Raw genomic sequence first — 17219 nt, 5'->3', positions numbered from 1 at the left:
CCGAGAGCGAGGCACTTTCCTGGCCCATCTGTTCGCTCCGCTCCTCTCTGCACGGCGCCACGAGCGCTTGTTCTGAAGAGAGCGGCGAACGCCCGGCGGACCGCTGATGTGCAGCTGTAACACACAGCCGAAAAAATGGAAAGAGACAGAGCACGGGGGTTACTTCTGAGCCCTTTCTTGAGATTCTTAAACTGACAAAAACGTAAGTGAGGAAGAAAGCCTCCAGAAGCTGTTAGAAAAAATCTAACAGAGCAATAGGTCTTCTTCAGTCACCGCTATTTCCTCCACGTTTTCCAGGAGAAATAAAAGCTCCAGGCAAGTCACAGGTCTGTGAACAGAAGCGGTCGGAAAGTCAAAGCGAAGATCTAGAGAGACTGGAACAAGAAATGACACTTCAAGTATCGAGGCACGAAGCATATCCTACCTCGACCAAAACACTGGGACACACGACCTCAAAAAACAAAAGGAAAGGGAAGAAAAAAGAAGCATAAAAGCTTAGATTCCAGCTTTAAGTATTTTCAGCACCGGGGAAAACTGGTACCTCCTTCAGCTGGAGGGGGGATGAACAAAAAGTGATGGGGGGATGGACGACAGTGGCAAACATCACACTGCAAAGTGCCCTGCCAAAACGCTGTGTGGGGTTTTAAACCCAGCACTGCCCCCCCAGGCCTCGCTGCTGCCGGACACGAGCGTGGCGCGGGCATCGGTGAGCCCTGTGTGCACGGGGGCTGATGAAGGTCAGGAGAACATCCTCACTCGTGTCCGACAGGACTTCTCTACAACAAACTCTCGCAGTCTGGGCTGGGATACGAGCCAACTGCTAGCAGGCAGAACTTGCTCCAGGTAAATCCTTCCGGAGCTGCCTGTTATCCCACACCACCCTGGTTTTCCTGACACGCACAGCACTGTCTGTATAGGAGCAAGACCAGACACATCGCAGGTGCAATCCAGTATGGAAAATCCTATTTGGTTGTACAAATCCGTTACTGTCTTCTCCCTGACTGTACTGACGTCTGAATTAAACAGTAATACCTCATGACTGGAATCTTTCTTTAATTCATGCTGAAGAGCCCTCACACAGTCTGTGGCACCGAACAAAGCAGTAAATTCACCTCAACATCTTTATGCTTTCCTGCAGTCCTTAAATCATTCATATCCAGACTTCCTGTGAGTTTGGGATTGGACTGAAACGTTTCTAGCCCATAACTTCTCCATTAATGGTTTTGAGGGGTGAACTCGGTAAAGACAAAGCTCTGTTCTTTAACCATCAGCAGAAGGAGCTTTGCCCACGCTCCACTGCCCCAGGACGAGCCCTGAGAAGCCCCCAGGCTGCCGGGAGCGAGCTCTCTCTGACCACTGGCAGAAGTCAGGCCCCAAATACATCCCAAGGCAAGAGCCCACACTGCAAGGAAGGGTTTAGGGTGCTCAAGGTGCACCTGTATGGGCATTAAAAAAGTTGTGCAAACTCACATCTGTCATGCAATGCGCCTCTATGATTCAGAGTCTCCAAACGTGCTTCCCTCTCCCAACTAATGCAGGCATACTCCAAGACTTGATAAAAATTTGAAAGTAAGTTTGAGAACAAGCTCCACTGCATCGTTTGAAGACACTAAGTGGGGTAACAGTAGAGCAGCACGGTAGGAAATTAAAGACTTCTCTGCACCAAAGCTAATTTGGGCGACATCTACCAACATTATCTTCACTGAGAAGCAGCACGCCAGGGCTCACAGGTGAAAACCACTACTGAATACAGCAAAACACATTAAAACTACGTTAAAGGGATGGGCTTGAACACGCTAAACTCTGTAAAATTCAGAGAAAGACCTTCCTTAGCAAGGACTGCAGACCTCAAAATTCTCATCATTTATTTGAGCCACGTATAACTTGACTCTTTTAGGGCCAGGGGACATTTTGTTGAAAGCACAAAAACGTGCTTTTGAAACAGCAGAATATTGCAAGCAAACGTGAGCCTGGTCTGACGGCTGCTGTTAGTCAGTATATTGTTTCCTTAGATGCTCCAAATTTGTCTAAGTATTGCTTGAGGCCACTCTTAAATACAGCCCTGTCCTCCTGTGTTCCTACAGGTCTCTCCCTCCTTCTGAAGCTGCTCTGGGATGGCTTGTCCCGCTGCACTGCTCCCCAGCTGTATCCCTCCAAGCTGCTCCCAGCTTCTGCCTCCAGCTTCTGACCTTTCGACGGCTACCTGGGAAATCCCAAATTCACTGAGAGACTTTTTAAAGCAAACAGTATACATATGATTAATTCTTCCTGCAGACCTCAAAAAAACCCTTCCTGATTAACAAAGGTCACTGCATCTCAAAAGTTTACTCCAAACAATCAAACACATTACTACATCCTCTTAAAAAAAGTGAAGTAAAAGCAAAACTGCCTTCATTTGAAGAAGATGGATGTGGTTGGAGAAAAGGCAAGAAGCTGGCCAGATACCACCTAGCTGATGGAAGAGCAGTTGCGTGCTGACACCACCAGCAGCTTGCCCCTGTAAAATGGAGAGGGACAGGGCAGGAGCTCTTGCCGCAGCAACCTCCAGGGCTCACCAGTCACAGATTTAAGATTATATATCCTATATGCCTGGGGGTCCTGCTGGAGTCACTCGGTAATAGGATATTCTCTGTGTGCTTTTAGGCTGCACTTTTCCTTGCTAGATGTCACAACACTTTGCAGAGGCATGACACGATGCTATCTTCACTCTACGCCAGGGGAAGTGAGAGGCGGTGATGGGAAGTTATTTTCCCCAGATGAGATATCAGGTCATCAGCGAAGTTGGAGCACGGTCCCTAACGGTCCCTAACCCCTCCAGCATCGCTGCCGCCCTCCGCAGCATCCCGGGGAGGACAAGAGGCAGTGACTCCCCTCGGAGCACGCCAGCACTTCTCAGTGATGACAGCTGGGGACAGTGCCAAACAAAGCACAGCACCTAAAGCCCTCCAGCTGGGCTGGCCCATGGAAATGCCCTGGTGGCACGAGGACCGACCCCCCAGTAGAGCAGCTGCTCCCTAGGCAGGGATGCTCCAGCCCCTGGTCAACTCTTGCAGCTCTTGGGGACCAGCAGCAACCTCCTTAGCAGAGGGAGCATATAAAAATATTAAGAGAAATTAAACCCTCAGTCATCTTCCCTCCTGTTCCCATCATACCTTTCTCTAGTAGGCGGCTGTGATTTTGCTAACCTGACTGATCCATAATTCATAACTATTATCCATGCTCAATAATTACAGTGTTAATATTTTGGTAATTTAGAAGTACCTTTCTCAGGCAGAGTTCAGTCTGTACCACTGACTAATGCATTATTTAATCTTTAAGTGTTTATGAACAGAACTGTTCCCTCTCCTCTTTCTTTTCATTCTCAATTCATGCCTTATAAATGTTTTCAAAATGTTGGGGAAAAGAGGAATTTTAAGAGGAAATCTCGCTAATTTAAGGCCAAATTTAAACACAATGAAATGCATAATGGCCAATCTATCCATCAAAGCCAATTCTACAACACGGATGTACTGAAAGCTTTTCACTTTCCAGTCACTAACAGGTAACACTATCAAATTCAGTCCTGCACTCTATTAGAAGTGCGGTAGAAAAGCACTTAGTGTGATACCCGCAGACAGCTCACCTACCAGTGCTCATTTGGCTCATAGACCAAATGTATTAATAACGTGACGGCTTCCTTAAACCATGTGTTTTATTGATACGCTCAGTAAAGGAAATAAAAATACCTAACCAGAACTTCCCTGGACAAAAAAATAATAATCTAGCTTGTGTTCAGCCAGAGGACCTCAAGTTTTCCATAGCTAGCAAGCTGGTTTGTGAAGTACTCGAGGCTGGGTTTCCGTCCTGGCTGCAGAGCCCATCACCTCTGGCTAAACGCAGGAAACCCTGCCACTTGCTGCTCCACTCACTGCCTGCTCTTCCTTCTGACCACGTTCATTTCAGGCTGCTCTGTCTGTAGCAGAATTTGTATGTCCTCACCTCCTATCTCCTCGTTTTCCCATCAGTCTCCTAAACACCAAAAACACAGCGTTGGCTGGACAGCAACGAACTCTTGCCAGCCTTACCTCCTTCAAATGCGGCTTGCTTCCTTGGCCTTCTTCAAGAGAAGGATATGCAGAGACACCAAGCATCTGCGATCGGGTCCAACATTCACGGCCTCTCTGTTCATATTATTGTCAACCTGAAACTTTACATTTTTCTAAGGCTTACTTGCTCTCCAGAGTAAATGTCATTGAGTGACAGCGAGCTGCTGCAGAAAACCTGAAGAGATTGAGCAGAACCACCCACCGCAGGCAGCGGCAGAGCTTACACGAGGGGCTGTAGCAAACACAGAATTTACACACAGGGAGACACGGCACAATGGTGACAAGTAGTACAAAGGCTTATTTGATCCAAAGACAGAATGACTGCATTGCTCATGTCAAAAAGGAATCAGTGGAAGCACAACAACAGACCATTCTGCATGCTACACACACCACATAAAACACAAAGAATGCTCTTTATGTTTTCTCTGCTTTTTTAGCCTGGTTTCCTGGAAAAATAAAAGAAAAAAAACAAGAGCCGTGCAGTTGTTCTGTCAGTCACTGCTTCCCCAAATAACTTCTGAACCTGTTGGCTGATCGCAGGTTTGACAGATAGGCAGAGGTCTCAAAGGGATTACATTCCTACCAGATGCGTGAAAATAATAGAGCCTCAAACTAGTGCCTCTCCTCACTCACCTCCGCACCGCGCCTCCCTCAGCTCCCTACCTCGGGGGCACCAATTAGACCACGAGCCTGAGCAGCTCTGCGGATAAGGGAACGGCAGAGGGAAATACTCACTTAGATCATCAGACAGTGCACGCAGGAAGACTAATGTAGTGACTGCTCCAACCACAGGACGCACTTAGATGAGGGCTCCTGCCTGCTCTGATCCATCATCTTCCAAGCACAAAATCCAGAGCAGAATCCAGAGACACCTGCGCAAGCAGCCTGAGCAGCTGGCTGGGGCATCTCCCCTGCTTGCTTTGTTCTCAAAACAGAGGTCAGCGATGGCATTTGCAAACCCATGTGTGATGTCAGTGGCAATGCCCCAAGGACTGCCCTGTTTCCCCAAGGCACAGCAATAAACAGCATTACCTCCCCCTGCCTGCCCCCTCGGAGCACCCTCTCGCTGCTCCAGCACAGGTACATTCACTGTTGGCAGCACAAAAAAAAAGAGGAGCATCGCCTGGCAAAGAGCAAGGTTTCTATTCACTTTTAAGGGGACGCGTATGACAGGGAAGCTACAGGACTCTCACTAATAGCCAATGCTGCTAATTAAAACTGTTTCGGAAGGTCTGCAGCTAGCGTATAAATCACCCCACTACGCGCTATAAATAAGAGGCAGATACTGAATTGAATAGTTCCCATTTGTCAACTGAATGAAGAGATTTGATTGTGCCTTTTTGAATAATAAATCCAGACATACCTAGCAGGGCACGGAGAGGTGCTAGAATTGTCTCTTTTATCAAACAACAATGATTATATTATAGGGTATGCATTATGGGGGATCATCCATTTCTCTTGTTTTCTCATTTATTGCTGACATCCTCCCTCCCAGACGAAACGTTCGGCTCCTTGCACAATGTGTTCATTTGAAGGTCTCAGAGGCGAGGCAGGCACGTACGCTACCAAGTAGGCTGATGCGATGTGCACCTACCGGGATGTATCACAGAGCAAAAGAAAGATCTGTAGGAAAACTGAGCTGTGAACACCTAAATACATTAATTTCCTACCTAACCTTGTTCTATGGCATTTCCAAGGGGCTCTCAACATGCACCAGGTCTCAAACAGAGGGGAGTCGCATGGTTCTCACTGGCAATCAATGCCTGTTAACACAAAGCACCACTGAGACACAGCTGAATTTCTTAGGATCATCTCCTAACATCATTAAGCAACGGAACCTCCCAAACGGCAGCCACGCAAGCAACAGATTTGCACCTTTATTAATAAAAAAAGTAAAATTACCTCGCTCCTGTGCAGAAAGCTCTTTTCAACCATGAACACTAGATCCCGCTCACGGCCACCATGTCTCTCTCGCTGTAAAAAACAAACAAATGGGCACCAATTAGGAAATGGCATTTATTAATTCTCAGTTCAAAGTAGCTTCAAATCTTGCACACACACTCATAAAAAAGAAGATTTAGGATTCCCTGTCACACGGAAGGCTGCAGAAGGTTAATTGAGTTCACTGTAGAGGTATCATTACCTCTATAACACACCTATGGAAAAAAGCACTGCAGTCGCGTTATGGAGATAGATTTATCTGAAGCCTTTAAAACTATTTGTTAAATTTCTGCCCTCTGACAGGATGATGAGTCCTCTTGCTTTGCCCCCCAAATCCTCCACAGCTGAACAGCAACTTTTCATGGCCCCAGATAAAAACACCGCTGCAAACTCTGATCTTTCCTGAGGTTTGCATTGGGTGTGAATGGGCTGAGCTGGTTGTGACACTGCAGCACCAGCCAGCTGCAGCAGCAACGTGGCAGCGACCGCTGACGGTCCTTCCAACACCACCGAGACAAATAGCATCCTCCTCGTGGTCTGCTCCTCATCTGCTCAGGCTAGCGAATCTGCAACCCATGTGTATTTATTTTATCAACAATAATTGTAAATCAGGGTGATTTTATTATTTGGGGGTTATATTTGTCAATAAAAAAAGGAAAAGGCAGTGCTAGGCTGAAAGAATTTGATAGCTACACATTGATTTTGAAATCACAGCCATGCTGCCTGGATCCTGAAGTGCTTACCTTGCTGTCTGCCCTCCCCTTGCTCCCCTGATCGCTCGAGTTCCTAAGTTTTAATAATGTTTGAGATGCTTTTACTGAGGCACAAGCTTTCACTTAAAATAACCTTAAGCAACATACATCAAGCTACAGCTAAATAGAGAGCTCTGTCTGCCACCCCAGCAAAAACTTCTGCATTGGAGCAATACGAAGGCACATCAATGAGCAGCACTGGGGATGGTCAGAGCACACAGAGGATAAAGCATAATTTTAATAAAATCACATGATCTAAGCTTGAAAGTAAGGTGTTCAAACCCAAGACAAAGAGGATTTCTGATTGGCAGGCAGTGATGTCATACCTGTGCCAACCACAGAGGTAATTCATGTGTCTGCCTTTACAAAGAAATAATTCCCTCCCTGATACAGCAATAAGACATTGTAGACAGCCCATTTGCTGGGGATTACATGGCACTTCTCAGGTAGTTAAAGTCACTGAGCCTTTTGACCTTGCGGCTCCTAACACTAGTGGAGGTATAATCACATAGGAATGCTCTGCTTGTCATGTGTGCCCTACTGCTTAAATAAAGTCCAGCCACCCAGCAACGTGAGCTGTGGTCCTCCGGCTCACTTCCGATGAATTATGATGAGAAAACAACATGAATGTAATAAACAGCACTATTAATTAGATTATTATATCATTTCAGGGACGGACTACACAGATTAAGAAACACTAGAGGAAGTGTATGCCAGGCCAGAATAAATACACTCCTCAGGCCATTGCCTTAAACGCAGATATTTCATGCTACCGTAGTGCTTCACAAGACAAGTAAATCTTAGCAAGTTTGTCTTGAAGTCACTAGAACTCATCGTTTTGCCAAAGGAGATCCCAGCTCGTTTACTGTCATAATGTTCAGCTCATAATGAATACCAGGAAAGGTGAAAATTGATATAAAGAGCACTTCTAAGAGCTAAAAAGTTAACATCTAAATTGGAAATCAATATATGCTTTAAGTATTGATCAGCCATACGGAGATCTCCACTCTGCAGAGTGAATACCATTACAGGTTGAGCTAACGTACACTAAACCCACCCTAATTTTAAGATTTATAAAAAAAAACACCCCAATCTTATGCTCCAAGGAACGATTGCCCAACCCTAGCACAAGCACACGTGTCCGTGCAGAACAACCAGGAACACGCTAACCCAAACATCTTTGGTGACTTTTTTTTTACCACCTCTTAGTTGTTGAAGTTGTGCTTGCCTCCTGAAAACAAAGAGCAAAGAGCAGAAGGCACCACAGACAAGGAGCATGACAAGCAGCCCCTGAGGAGCACAATCACTGGTACGGGCACGGGAAGGGCAGGTCTACACTGGGTGATGGAGCACATGGCAAAGTCTTCAAGCTTGGTCCGTACGTGGAAGCCCAGATCTCATCTCCACAACACAATGTGCAGGCTTTCTGGTTATTCTGCATGCAGCACTGAGAGGAGGCAGCCATGTGGCTTTTGGGAGCAAAGTCAGTACCTCGAGAGCGCTCTGCTGAATGGTGGGGATATCCCCTTGGGTCAGCGCTAGGTGAAGAGCAGCTGCAGAGCACGTCATCACATGCTGTATAACTGCTCAGAAAAAGCTTTTCAGGCTCACTGATGAATGAAATAGCAGTGAAAAACAAGTGTCCTGTTGTCTGAGTCCTCCAGCATGCAAAGAAATGGGAATTTCCTTGCACCACATCAAAGAAACACTTGACCCTATGTGATCAATTCCTCCTCCTAATTACTACACCCTGAAAGGCCTGATTTTCTGGTGTTCTCAGGTAAAAAGGGGCAAGAGTATCTCAGGAAAGGTTAGAAAAAACTGTACATCTCTATAAATATTTGTTGGTCTGCATTCCTTTAACTTTGCATGATTAAATACAGCCTGCTTCTGTTCTTCCACTTTATCCTCCGGGGAAATTTATCATCAAAATTATTGTACAGCATTCATTACTCTAGCCTCATTTAAAACCTTGCCCTACTTATTATTTAGGCTGCAAAAAATGTTGCTTTGTATAGTATTTCCTATAATAGTCTCAATCATTACATTTAAAAGATTGCTGTAAGGCAGCTTAGCCTGCATTAGAGAAAAATAAGTGGAATTCCATAGTTAAGTGTTACACTTCTTATTCAGCTTTTGTTTCCCAAATCATAACAATGCAACCTTTCAATTCCTTAAATGGCTCTCCCTGCTAATTACCAACATCCAGGGCTTCAGTTCCTTGCTTTGAAAGGGACATCTAGTGGCTCTTATCTAGCTTTAAAAGGTGTTAGGGAAAAGGAAAGGGGAAGGGAAGGGAAGGGATGGCAAGGCAAGGCAAGGCAAGGCAATTCTGCACCAATTCAGGGGTGCAGAGGTTTCTTAAATCCGTGGTACAGGGAACATTCAGTTGAAACAGTCAGACCAGCAGGCAAAGCAAACAAATAATATATTTTTAATTCCTATTCAAAATATCTGTGTAGAACAAAGACACAGACACAGCTGTTTAAAATAAATGAGATATAGTATCTAAAAGGAGAGAGAAAAGCTAACTTAAATCCCAGGGGTAAATTGGGATATTATTCATACTGGTACGTGAAGCCTCTGAATTTGGGTTCCCTCACTGGTGGGACTACCCTGAAACAAAGAGCCATTGCTGGTTTCAGATAATACCATGTATGTGTTTGTCTCACCCTTCTGTACTTCTGAAAAAGGATCATTAATCGGAGTCTGAAGCCACCAGTACAGTTTTTTCTTGAAACGCAGACCCTCATGGGGAGGTTATCAGTGAAAGGAACAGGTCATAACTTATCCCATTAACAGCCCCAACAAGACCTTCTCCTACAGGGACTGCAACTCTGAAGGGTGTGCTTTGTTTCTTGTTTCACTATAGTGAATTCAAGCAGAAACCACAAGATAGGTAAACACCATCCATTAACACTGAATATTTTTTGGATGTTGTGTCATATATTTACCAGCTTGTTTAGGTCGTTCTGAGCTTCCTCACTGTCTTCCCTGGACTTGACCAACCTCACTGGATCTGCCCACAGATCCAGCTACCTTTCCACCTCTTCTCCATCCCAGACCAAAGACCTGATACAGGATTTAGGAACACACGAGGAACCTCTGGTTTAACCCTGTGCCATGTGAAAATTACCCAGTTATACCTATCTTTGTTTCACTTCTTGATTCACTACTATACTTTTTCCCTTTCACCTACCTGCCTTGTATTTCTGACTGCTTTCTGTGAGAGGCCTTACAAAGGCCTTACCTTTCAATATCACAAATAAGTGAGATAAACCAGTTCCTCTCTCTTCGTTTCTTATTGACAAGTTCAAAGACTTCTAAGAGATTAAGAGTGAAAGCCTGTAAGTGACCTGCTGGGTCATCAAGTCTAGGCTTTCCCTATCACTTCCAACCATATCCTACACTACCTTTCTACTGGATAAGCCTGATCTTATCAACACCTCCCAAATGTTTTCTTTTTTCTTATCATTTCAACCAGTTTACCAGGTACAAATGAAAGGCTTAGTGGTCTGTAACTCCCTGGATCATTTTCTTCCCAGTGTCACAAGAAGGCATTTTGTTCTTTCTATCCATCGAGCAGACACTGCTCACCGCCCGCAGGAAGGGGAAGAAAAAGAGGTCAGTCTTGGTGGAAGGAAGAGAAGGGAACAGGACAGTGGAGCTGATATCCACACAAGATGTACTGTGAACTCCAGCACATGCAGCTCACAGACAAACCAGTGAAACAATGAAAATTCCTATTTTATGAGAGAGAGGTTACGGTAGGGATCAGTATTTTCCTTGGGTATTACTTTATCACTACACTTAACATATAAAAAAACATTATTTTTTACTGCTAATTGAATGGATTCAGAGTTAATAATGAAAGATATGCAACATCCTGCTATTTGCCATGCACAAAATACACTTTTTTCATGAGTCCCCAGCAGTGGCTGTTTCCGATCTGTCGTGGTGAGTGTCTGTGTGCTTCCTGTGAGTGGAGGGACTGTGCTCATTAGCTGTGCCGTGCTCGAGAGGGGCAAATTACCGCACACAAGCCTCGCAGCCGGCCCGACACCCAGCTCTGTACGCCCGCAGCTGCTCAGCACGTGCAGATGCACATTGGTAATCTCGCTGCTTTTCAACAAAACATGTCAGGAAAATCTGTAATGCTAACATATACCTATAACCGTAAAAGGGTTTTTCACAAGAGGAAAATATTTTGTGCATTCTTTCCCCAGCAGCCATTTTAAGTGCATAAAAAGCTTCAGACATGTAGCCCTGCTGCAAAGAGCAGCAGAGATCTCCCCCAAAGGGGACACAGCTCTGGCTCAGGGCCAGAAGAGGTCAAACATCACCACAGTGCTACGGTCATGGGCAATTTCTGGCAAGCCTGAGCCACGGCCCATTAACCCACGTGTTATGCAAACACACCAGGTTATATTGCTCACATGAGAGGGAGCAGCTTGCCACCCTCTCCAGGTCCCTAACAGCCCCAAACCTCTTCCTACACCCAGCAAACACTCTAATATGACACAAGTTCACCTTCAAAGGTTGACCCACAAAACATTTTGGTGCGAACAAGACATCTCCCCAGGCCAGGTCCCTACAGAAACCTCCAGAACGTGCTGGGGTGACGAAGGGCTCAAAGCAGGCAGTGAAGCGTGCTTGCTCCCACAAGGCAGGAGGGGAAACCTCAGCAGACCCTCAACACTGCAGCTGTCTTGGACAGGAGGGGGAAGGAAGAAAATTTGTTTTGTTTTCTTAAGAGTGATGAATTAATTTTATAATTTGCAATGATATCTTTTCCATTTTGAGAAAAAAAAAAGCTATTGTTTGTTTTCTGCAATAAATCAGCATCATCCTCTATTTTATGAACCAATACTACCTATACTTAGATACTCAGAAATATAGTTAATCCCTTACATGAGTATTTAACAAAAAAAATTAGCTTGAAAAACTACAAAAAAATATTACCTATGTTTGCACCTCACCACAAATCCCAGAAGGGGAGATAACAGCTACCAGGTGAAAAACACAAGGCACAGCTGGTGTTTTGGAATTGCCATCAAACCCGACTCTTTCCCATGTGGATGCGCAGGGTCAGTGTGGCCCCCCCATCAGCTACCTCATTTTCGGCCCCCCATCCTCATCCCATTGAGAAGGGGGAGTGAGAGGGTCTGGGTGGATGCAGGGCAGCCAGCCAAGGCAACCCCAAAAGGATGTTTTAGTTGCTTCCAAACCAGCGTCCCCCAGAGAGCTAAGTGCATCATACCGGACCTGCAGACAGTGTCTGAATGACAAGACGTTGTCCATAGGCAGGGACAAAAAAGGGACCACTGGATCCTGAAGCCACCATTACCACCGAGCTCACAGAGTCTGGCACTGGCTAGCCCAGAAGAGGGCAAAGTTGATCCCAGCATGACAGCCTTTCTGTCAATCCAGCCTCTATCATTTATTTAAGTGTTCTTCCAATCTTCCAGGCTGTGGCTCATATATTTATCATCTTAAATTCTTTATGAGCAGCAGGATTAACACCTCTTTCATCAAGCTGGAAGCAAGGCTGATCCTGACTAGTTTTGATCTTTTCCAGGGACTCGAAAGCTTTCAATAGGTGCTACATTCCAAGCTGTGATTTTCCTCAGAGAGATAGCTGCAGCTTTTCCCATAGTACAGCGTACAACGTGAACATGTTTGTAACCCACTGCTTCTGCAAGAGGGCCTTAACGCCCCATCCGCTCCCCGACCCCAAAAAATAGATGACTTTCCAGCATCAGAAAGAGAAAGTGGCACAGAGAGGATAGCTGGGGGATCACCAGCTGGTTGTAAGAACGTGTCTCACACAAATCACACCCCTCCTCATACACCACAAACCAAACAAGTTGCCCGATTGACACGAGTCTTTTCTGTTTGGAGTGCCCAAAAGAACCAATTTTAAGCATTTTAAGCAGAAAGGTCCACGCCCTTAAGTCAAAGAAACACCTCTCTTCTGTGGGCCCTGCTACTGGTTGTACAGGAGGTCACCCAGCAAGGCAAGGTGGTCAGGTCATCAAACGCCTTGCGGCTGAGGAGAAAGAAGAACGGTTCCCAACATCCCACTTGGAGTACCAAGCATGAGCAGGCCACGGCTGCAGACTTTACCTCCCATGTCAGATCTTCTCTCTCCAAGGAGCATATATCAAATGTGATCCCCCTCCCCTGCTGTCTTGCCTGTTATTTGGGCAGACTCCGTTCCATCTCCTGTTCGGTCCCTCCCTGGCACAGATGCATGAGCCCCACGCACCAACAAGGCCTCAAAATGTCCGCCCCCTGTCGTGTGTGGTGCGTTTCAACCCCTGTGCCAGTGCTTGCACTCTGATGAAAATAAAGACAACTCATTAGCTCACCGTGTCATTTACAGGGGAAAAAAGGCTGATTTTGACTTCCGTGTAGTTGTGTCTAATTCTCTGTGAAGAATTCACTGCTGTTTTCCCCTCCCAGCCTCTTGTCTGTTAAAAATGAAGGGTGTTGAAGAGGAACATGCAAGGGTCATCTCTCCCCGTGCTTCCGTTCCACAGCCAGTGTTGTAGAACAAATACTGATGAGGATCATGATGATAATGAGGAAAATAATAATGAGCATTGATCTCAATGGAGATGCTCCTCTGTTCTACCAGGCCACTGAGATGAGAATCAGGAATCCCCTGACATAAAGGATGTGTCACACTGAAGTTTAATTAACAGCAATTCACAACCCAAATGACATATTCCCCCCCTCGCCATCTCAATTTTTATAACCAACTTTTCACAACAAAACTCCGGGGGACATTTGGATATAGAAAAGTGAAATCTTCTGCCCCCACGTACAGCTAGCTACACTGAGGAAGGCAGTCAGCCGTGATTCCTCTCTGGTTTTCTATGCTGTAAATCATGAGCAACTTCACCGTAGTCCACTGAGAGACATCAGTACAGATGAGAGGGGAATTAGGTCCAATGTGCTTCAAAAGACATACTCGGCATGTTATTTCACAGCTTTGCGTGCTAATGGCAGCACGTTATCCTCTGATAATGGTGCCATCAGCATGTGTCAGCTGAGTACATGCCAGTACTTTTCAGCTGTTTCCCTGCTATGGCCAGGAAGAACACTTTGCCCTTCTCCAGCACCATTTCCCCACATTTTCCCAACAAAAATAAACTCAGACAGGTGGAAACACTCAGGAGAGCCCCATTAGAGAGACGGCACGGGGCTTCGCTGTAGGCTCAGCTCATTTCGGCTCCAAACCATGCTGCTGCGCTGGAGATGGTCTTGCTGCAGGATCCCAAACCCAAGCCCCAGCTGTCTGGTGCCACATAACCACTGAGAAAAACACATAAAACTACTTATCACCCCCGAAATCATTTTTTTTGGATTAGTTTTCAGCCAGATGTGGGTCCCCACAGCCACTCCTGATGGAGCAGGAGACCCAAACCACGAGTGGTGGGCAAGGCAGGACCTCCCTGTTTTTGCAGCAAGCAGGATTTGTACTGGAGTCCATCATGGTGCTGTGACATAAGGAGCACTACAGATTTATAAGGTTGCTCCTAGCTCTTATCAGGATCAGGAAAGACATCAATGCTCAAGAGAAATTCATGTAGCTGAAAATAATCAAGAAATAACATTCAGGACTGAAATATTTACTTTTTCAGATATGATTTTTGCTACTGATATTTCTGTGATAAAAATATTTTTATCTTGCTTTCAAATGCCAGACATATACAAGTTTTTTCCCAATAAATATAAACATTTTTGATTGACATACTCCTCTAAAACTGCTCATGCAAGATAGTGGGGAGGCAAACTTGGGTTCCTTTACTGTCAAGACCTCAGAGAGATCTTGTTTACAAACATGTAGAATTATTTAAAAGACTTTTTTATTTGCCACGTGAAACAGTTGACACATTTTCTGGACTAAGTAGCAGGAAGTAAGGAATACCTAGGGCAATTCCATGCATTTATATTCATTACATATTAACTCATTACATATTGATCGTGAAAGGAATCAATCGTTCCAATTAAATCAATCTCATGCAGGATAAGGTCATAGACTTGTGCTAGTAACTGCAATCAGCCACTTAAGAAGAGAATACCAGCAGAACAGTTCAAAGAGCACACGTACTATTGATAACATATCCCATAAACATTCCCCATGGAAAAGTTAATGTAAAAAAAAAAAAAAAAAAAAAAAAAAAAAAACCACCAGCTGAATTTGAAATACTTTCAAGGAACCATCCCATGCCATAAGCCAGCCAGCCCTGCTGCCTGTGAGCAGCTTTCCTACAATGAAGAACAGCCCTTTGGGACAGGAGGAGATTCAGCTGATGAAGCAAACACCACGAAGGAGGAGAATGCAAGGATGCATAAATCCAGTTCTTATCCACGGCTGCACCCTGCATGTGTGTAATCAAAAATTAAGGGCAGGAGCCAGTACAAGGTGGGCCAGCAGAAAGGAAGACTTGATCCTAACTTTAGGAGAAAAAAAATAAATCAGACTTTCAAAAAAAAAGTGCAAAATAAAAGGCCAAGTTTGTACAAAATTCAAGCAAGTAAGTCTTGCAAATCATATCGCAACCAGTGTCTGGTCTGATTCCTAGTTCGCTGTGCTGTCAGACAGCTATCTGTAATCTAATTCAATAGCTTGAAGTGCAGTGCTATTAGAGAATCAAAGCTCCTGTGTCTCAGCTTCAATATCTGTGAAACAGAAGTAATAGTGTTTACCCACCTCACAGAGATAATCGGAGTAGTTCAGTTTGTACAGAAATGTGATCATGTAGAAAGCACTGTGGTATAAAAGTGCTAAATATTATTATTAGGTGTATGTTTTGGTACTCCTAAAAAGCAATTCATTCAAGCTCTTCTATTTCTTTGACACTTGTAACAGGCTTCCAATGTGGCTTAAAACCCCTGCTCAAAAATAAACATCAGAATAATGAGCTTTCCTTATTTAATTCACCAAATCGGCACAATAAGCTCATGTTTAAACAAAAAATGAAAAGGAAACTTGCCGCTGTGCCAGAACAGCAGCACAATCAATTTTAATTAGCATTGCTCATTGTGGGAAATGATAAGGTATCAGTCATAGTAATTGGTGGTGTTGACAATTAGTCAAAGTCATTAACATCTCAAGACCCAGGACAAAAAAAAGCTTGCTGAATTTTAAATATCTGGAGGAGGCTTTCTTCAAAATCCTTAATTTTTGCAGTCTGATAACATTGCTTAGATTTATTATTTGCTAGTTTTCCACCGAGCACAAGCGCTGTAATAACACAAGCAGCCCGAATGTCACCAGCACTTGATCAATACTGAGCGGGGCTCCCCTCGCTGCCCCCTCCTCCTCCCACCAGCGGACGCGTCCCCACTGCCCACATAGCTCCTTTGTTTCCATGCCCCTGCTCTAGACGTGCTTCCCAGGCCAGACCCTATCCCAGCAGAGGCATGCAGGTCTGAATGGCTGAGGAATTGCTCCCAGCTGGGTGCTGGAGCACTTCCAGACCCGACATGGTCCCACCTGAGAATTTAAGTCCTTACGGACACAGAGCCAAGGCACTGCTGGTGCAAGCAGAACCAACCCCTATGTTCACACACTTCCTGGACCACATCTTTTAGTGGCTAACACAAGCAGTTTCTCCTGCCGCTAAGAAGCTCAGGTGCAAGTCAAAATCTACCGCAGACAAAACACAGGGAATTTGAGGGCTTCTGCCTGGTTCTGGTGACCTTCCCACACACGTGCCTGCTGTCTGACTTACACAGAGAGAGAATCTGGGCTGGCGACGGGGTGACCGAGCACACCAGCCAGCTGAGCAAACCAGATAGCCCACCGGTGTGGTGCGGATTTACACTGACACTGACCTAGGTTTGCAACGTTTCAACGACGTAAAAACAAAGGATTTTTGTTTAGGCGGCACAACAGTGTGTGTCAACACCAGGTTATTTTACTCGCCATCAAAACAGTGAACTTGCACCCTCACTTTTCAGCTGATGATAACAGAGACACCCACCAGGAAGGTGCCTGAGAGCAGGAGAGGCCCCACCACATCACGGCCTGCTGCACCAGGCAGAATGAGCCCCTCAGTCAGGCTGCAGGACCGCTGACCGCCTGCCCTCGGATAAAGGTACAAACCATTGAAATCCCTGCCTGTCAGTTGATTTCTGCTTGACGTGTTTCAGTTAAAACACAATATATTCCATCTCCCACACCCTTCTGTACCTTTACTGGAAACAAAGATGTATATAGCACCACAATAAGCATCCTCCTGGTGTAAGTAGGTGTTACGGTTTAAAATAGCCAAGGTGACTTACATTACTCATTTGTCCTTTTACTTGCTTTAATGTGTTTATTTGTATGGAAATTAAAGTCGGGTAAAAATATCATCTTTTCCTTGTGCATGCATCCATTACACGGTCATGGCTAATTCTCCTGACCCTGGGCAATCACTGGTCC

General features: G+C 45.1%; 1 protein-coding gene across 20 annotated transcripts in view; it reads right to left on the bottom strand.

The window, feature by feature from the left end:
• Window positions 1-17219, bottom strand: part of DAB1 (DAB adaptor protein 1) — a 438430-nt gene that overhangs the window by 208600 nt on the left and 212611 nt on the right. For all 20 annotated transcript variants that reach the window (XR_013954380.1, XM_080602681.1, XM_080602653.1 and 17 more), the window contains one exon: window positions 5988-6059. The gene's annotated coding sequence lies outside the window, so the exon portion shown is untranslated. The remainder of the gene's footprint in view (window positions 1-5987; window positions 6060-17219) is intronic.

The sequence above is a fragment of the Anser brachyrhynchus genome (genome assembly GCF_964034855.1).
Source record: "Anser brachyrhynchus genome assembly, chromosome: 8".
NCBI classification, from domain to species: Eukaryota; Metazoa; Chordata; class Aves; order Anseriformes; family Anatidae; genus Anser; species Anser brachyrhynchus.
The sequence above is the reverse complement of the archived record's forward strand: the minus strand, read 5'-3'. Positions and strand labels throughout refer to the sequence as shown.